Consider the following 6111-nt stretch of genomic DNA (forward strand, 5'->3'; position numbering starts at 1 on the left):
AGACCGGGAAACTATAGCACACAAGGAAACTGTCCAGGAAGCCACAGCTTGGCGGAGGCCGAGGCGGAGCCCAGGGAGCTGGGTCCCCGGGGCTCCCACCCTCGGCATCCCTGCGCTGCCGCCCCACCGAGGAGAAGGTGGACCCCGCTACTGGAGATAGGGACCAGCCAGAGCCACACGCCCTCCTCTCTGCCTTAAAATGCCACGTGGTCAGAGGCACTGCCTTTCGGGAGGAAAAGTCTGTTTGGCAACTACCAATTTGTAATTTGCTGATAGGATCGGAAGGTTTCCAAGAAGGAATCAGGTAGAGCCGTCTCCCAGCTGTCCGTGTATCCATGTTCAAAAGAAAGTAATCTCTGTAGATTGAGCCTCCAAGAAAAATGGTTAAGTCCAAGGCGTGGCTTGTCACCCCGTGCAGCCCCCTCAACTCGTGGTAGTCACGTGGCTGCATCCAGGCCATAAATCAAAGGCCATGCTCCCCTTTCATCAGATGCCTGTAGATAATTCCCTCGTGAGTTCCCTGCTGGGGCTCAGAGGGCCACTGCCTAAAGGGTTAACATCTCATTTCCTCTGTCTTTCAAGCCTTAATCCCCATCCTGAGCTGGGTGCATTCCAAGCCCACCTGGAGCAGGTCAAGACGTGCCCCAACCCATGGCTGGCCCTTCATTTCCCCTGGCAGGAGATTAGATGGGGTGCCCATTAATCACTCATTACTTGGGTCCTCTACTCCTGGCCAGCCCTCAGGCAGCCCGCCAGCTGGCAGGGAGGGTGGGGCGGGCCCGCCTGCTGCCCAGTTGGGCCCCCGAGCTGCCCAGGGTCACCTTCCTGCATCGAGGGCCCGGCTCTCCGTGCTCTGGACCACGCCCGAGGGGAGAGGGGCCGCAGGAGAATACCACGGAGCATCACTGAAGGGACCCGATTCTGCGGGGCTCACCAGAGGGGACAGAGATGGGTACAGTCCATTCAGTGGGAAGGTGAGGTAGAAAGAGAGGAGATGAGCAGAAAGAGGCCACTCTCCCAGGACAGCTAACCAGCAACAGAGAACATGCTGCCTATCTGTTTCTGAGGTTTTCCCTTGGGGAATCTCAAGGGAACCGGGGAAGGGAGTGGGATGGGGAGAGGATGTTGAATGGATAATTCATTACTATTACTACTACTACTACTACTACTACTACTACTACTAATTACGCAGCACAGGTGTTGATCTGCCATATTTGGACAATTATTCAGACACAAACCCCCTGGACTTGGGGGGCTGAGATTATATGTAGCGCACATACTGAGAGGTGCCTGCCTGCCAGACCCTGACTGGGTACACAGAAGGTGAGAAAAACAGGGTGAGAACAGGCACCCAGCTCCTACTCCATGCTGGACCTCACCCTAATGCTCAGGGGGCCTATGCACCAGTCCCCATACCAGACCCCAGGTGGCTTTTGGCCATCCCTTTGTCACACGTGGCAGAAACTGTGACTTAAGGGCTTATAGAATAAAGGGGATGTGATGCTGATCAGACCCCACTCTGGCAAGGGAGGTGTGACTTACCAGGCCAGGGAAGTGAGGGGCTGGCATGTCGTGTTCCGCCTTATGGGGGGGGTGGTCCCAGCTCATTTTTTACCTCAGAAAACCTGGGGTTCTCGAACCAACCTACCTGATCTTGTTCCCTGAGCCTTGCCCAGGCCAAGAAATATATCCACAAGGAGCCTGGTGGGGGCTGGGTTTGCGTACCTCGCAGAGAGGGGATGGGGCATGTTTACAGGACTGAACGGAAGTTTGCTTTGACTGAAACAGGGCTCTCTGTCTCCGCCTGGCTGGGGTCATGATGCACCATTGCTCACTCCTTAGAGTCAAGGTCAAGGCCTCTGTTAAAAAGGTCACCTAGGTCACCCTGTGACCTAGGATAAAGTGGCTTATCATCTCACCACCTGTCACCAGAACCTCCCTGTGAAGGCAGCCTAAGGCAGTGGTCCTCAAACCAAGCGTGTAGAACAATCAGTTGAGGCAGTCTTTAAACAATGCCAACTCCACCCCGGCGGGCCTCCACCCTGGAATCTGGTGTCTTCCCAGCCGATGCGAATTCGGATTCCGACGTCCCACAGAAAACCACAACCCTTTCAGGGGACAGTGGAAAGAGCACCTAACCAAGAACCAGGTTCTAAGACTGAGGTTCAAAACCTGAGCTGTTGACCTAAGGCAAGTAAGCTGGAGTTTTCTTCCTCGTAAAACGCGGATTATACCGTCTCCCTCACAGGTTGCTGGGAGGATTAAGGCATCCGGCAGAGCACACCCCAGTGCTCACGAAACGTGACCTGAAAGAGTTCATTGGGCCAACGAGGTTCCAGAAACCAGAGAAGTCAGTTCTGAAGGCCTGGAGAGAGAAAAAAAAGGACAACACAGGCCCAGAAGTGAGGAAGGGGTCCCAGCGTCAGCCCACAGGTGCCTCCGAGTGGGAGGGAAGTGGGGGTTCCAAAAGAGGGCAAGAGTCCACGAAGTATCCTCCAGCCAGAGAGCCTCCCCCTTCCCGGCGCCTGCCCGTGTCACACCATAACTTCTGGCCTAACATGGCTCATCACTGTTTTCACAGACAAGAGTCAGTAATATGGCACCCTCTCATCTAAGCAGATGTAAATAACTACCACAATTCTGCACGCACAGAAAAGGAGAGATAAAACGGGGGCGGGGGGGGGAGGTGAGGGAAGAGAAGAAGAGACGGGAAGGAAGCTGGGAAGGAAGCGTCAACAGTCATGCTGTCAAGCCAGCAAGAGCTGGCCTTGGACTGGCACCGGGCTACGCAGCCTGGAAAGGCTCAGGAAGGAGAAGCCCAGGGGCCACTCTGGAGAAACTTCAGGGGCCTGGGAGATGAGGCTGGCCCACCCTGGATGTGTCCAAGCTGTATAAGTAGTAAATGCAAAGGAGGCGGGGGAGGACTTCAGCTGGGTTCAGAGAAGACTGAGATAGGTGTGTGCAAGAGAGGCTGGGGTGTACTTTCTGGCAGAACCGAAATCCTGAGCTGCCGTTAAGCGTGCACACAAGGCCATCATAAAGACACCGGGGACATCAGGGAAGAGGTGGGAGACTCTTAGGTCAGCTCTCTCCAGCCCTTCAAAACGACAGTTCCCACTGCCCAGATGAAGACTGATCCTTGGCCTCGTCTACCATGTCTATACCAGCACATTCATGTCGCTAGGTCTTTGCTCAAGCTCTTCCTCCGTCTGGTATGCCCTCTCTCCTCCCAGCCTTTCCCATCTCCTTGAACTCCTCCTCATGCTGCAAAGCCCAGCTGTAATTGTCCTAGCTCCTCCCGTGCAGGAAAAGACTCTCCCTCATCCCCAAGGTTCTTCATTGTTTCGTGGTTACTTTTTTTTTTTTTTTTTTTAACATCGTTTCCTCTCCCGGGTGGCTATTTATCATGTGTTAGCCTGTCAACAGATCCAGGACATGGATATTGTCCTGTTCTGAGTTTAAGCCTTAGCACATGGTACCAGTCCCTGGGACACAGCAGATGCCCCCAAAATACCAGCTTGACAAGAATGAAACAGAAGTGAATCCTGGGGAGCCATTGTGATTTCTTGAGAGGAATGATGTGGCAAAATCAGAATTTTAGGAATATTAATCTGTCAGCATGAAAGAAGATGGATTGAAATGAGGAAAGTGACTCGTGGCTGGGAGTCAAGAGGGGAGATTATTACTGTAACGTGGACATGGTTTATGGAGGGAGCAGAGGGGAGGGAGACAGGAAAATGATCCCCTGTGATATCACTGAAGAATGTGGAAGGAACTTGGTAATGAACGTGCTATAAATGTGGGGGACGGGATGGGGACATCAAGGGCACTCAAACACTCAGACTGCCAGCCGACTGGAAGGCAAACGGTACCGTGCGGGGGAAATGCCGCATGAGAAGGGGATGGGGGGTTCGTGCCCCACCACTCTTTAGAATAATTGGCTACAATCACAATAAGCATTTCTAGGCAACAAAACAAAACAACCCCTCCCCCCCGAAAAAACTCTCAGTTAAAACATCCAGCCCTGATCTTACTCCCAAACTCCGGAGTGTATTTAATTTTACTCATTTTTCCCCTAGCAGCCAGTTAGAAAGATTTCTTCAGGGTAGGAGATAGTGACAGGGAGATAAAAACCAATCCGAGTGCCCTCTGGGAGTTGGGCGGAGTGGGGGGTCAGGTGAGCTCACCTGACCAGCCCTCCTCTGGAGAGGCCAGCCAGGTGCCTCATTCTGTAGGGCCTCCAGGATTCTGATCACCCGAACCCACTTCCCAGGCCCGGACCTCTGGGAAATCCCTGCTCCAGCACTGCAGAGGGTTATAGGAAAGTCCCAGGACTCTCATCTGCTTCCTCCCATTAATTCCAGGACTAGGATTTTGTTTTCTAAGGAATTCAACTATGGTGCCAACAAAAATCTGTAGGAATTGAGTAGTACCGTATTTAAATTGCGTATTTAAAATGTTTGCTTCCTTGCATATTGAGACCCAGGAAGATCTATTAAGCCCTTTATCAATGAAGCAAAGACAGACGCAGGTAATGCAGGTTTTAAGAGCTGTGTGATCTTTTAAAAATTATAGATTGTTACTGTGCCTTGGTGCCTCCAGCTGCGAGGAAAGTCGGACAAGATGATTCCTTGGACCTCTCTCGGGTCTCCCTCCAGGTCTCCTAGTCCCAATTCCAGTAGGCATCCACAATCATTTCAGCTACCCAGGTCCACGGGGGCACAGAGGAGACTTGAAGAAACGCAAGCATGCACATTTAATAAGCAGCAGGGGAGGCTGGGGGTGGGGTTGGGGGGGCGGGAGGCTGGGTGTGGACTGCTTGGGAAACACCAGACCCACAATTTCCAGACACTAAGTGGGCCTGAGAACGCCCTGAAATCCCCTTCCCAAGTTAGGGCTGATGGTTATTTCAAAGGAAAAAAAAAAAAAAAAAAAACGAACTTCTAGATCTCTGCAGCCCCAGGAGCTAGTTCTGAAACAGCCAGTTCTATAAGCGCGCCAAGGACCGCAGGTAGTTGGGCTGCGCTTGAAGAAGCGGCCGGAGTTGGCGGAAACAACCCATCCACTCCGGCTCCCAGAGGCGCTGGGCTGCAGCGGCGTAGCTCAGACACACACAAGGATTTGAGGCTTTCTAGAAAACGGCGTGGCCGAGGCCCCGGGCCAGGGCTCCTTGCGCGCCAACCGAGAGCGACCAGCTCTCCGGCTCGGGGCAGAACGGAGGCGAGGCTGCGGTCGGGGCGCACGGGCTGGGTGTGCACTCGCCGGTCCCCCTCGGCCCCGGCCCAGGGAACGCGGGGCCCCGACTACGGAACGGCCCAAGTTGGCTGTCCCTAGAGTTTCAGAGGTGGAGGGTGGAGGGGTGAGTGCTGGCGCCGGGACCAGTAAATCCCCAAGGAAAGGAAGGAAGGGAAGCGAAGCGAAAGGAATGGAAGCGAAGGGGAGGAGAGGCGGCACAGCCGTCGGCACGGACCTAGCGCGCGCTGGCTCCCCAAGCCCGGCGTGGGCGCAGCCCCGCGGCGCCCCGGACACACCCACTGCGCCCCACCGCCCGCGCCTTCGAGTCCTGCGGTCCCAGAGCGGGCCCGAGAGGAAGGCAGCGGCCCGGCCGGGTCGGGGCCGCGCGGACGGGGCGCAGGGGGCGCGCGGCGCGGGCGGCTCTGCTCACCTGGCGGTCCGCGTCCCGGATCGGCCGGCGGCCGCCTCGCCTCGCCCCCGCGTGCTTCCCGGCGCCCGGCAGCCCGGAGCACGCCGCATGGACGGCCGCCGCCGCCGCCCCGCGCCCGCCCTGCACGGGCTCCCACTGCGCCCCGCTTAGGCGTCGGGCTAAGCGGGCGGCCAGAGGCTCGGGTGCGCGCGGAAAGCTGTGGCTCGGAGTTTGCGATCGGGAGAACCGGGATCCGCGCTCCTTCGGTCCCTCCTCCCTCCCCCACTCGCGGCCTCCCGCTGTCATCTGGAGCCGCTCCTGTCGCCCCCTGGCGGCCGCCTCGGGAAGGACCGGCCCCCACTCCACCCCCGCGACCCCCGGAGGGGCCCCTCGCAAACAAGAGCGGGACTGAGCCCTGAGTACCGGGACAACGGACATCATCCCATAGAGAGGAGAGCGGTCTAGAC

At 56.2% G+C, this 6111-nt stretch overlaps 1 protein-coding gene across 1 annotated transcript in view; it reads right to left on the reverse strand.

The window, feature by feature from the left end:
* The window catches only part of THSD4 (thrombospondin type 1 domain containing 4), a 551822-nt gene extending 545924 nt beyond the window's left edge, over positions 1–5898 (reverse strand). Inside the window, exon 1 of the mRNA XM_032864919.1 lies at positions 5666–5898. The gene's annotated coding sequence lies outside the window, so the exon portion shown is untranslated. The remainder of the gene's footprint in view (positions 1–5665) is intronic.
* Positions 5899–6111: the final 213 nt, after the last annotated feature.

The sequence above is a fragment of the Lontra canadensis genome, unplaced genomic scaffold (genome assembly GCF_010015895.1).
Source record: "Lontra canadensis isolate GAN:19392208 unplaced genomic scaffold, GSC_riverotter_1.0 scaffold28, whole genome shotgun sequence".
Lineage (NCBI taxonomy): Eukaryota > Metazoa > Chordata > Mammalia > Carnivora > Mustelidae > Lontra > Lontra canadensis.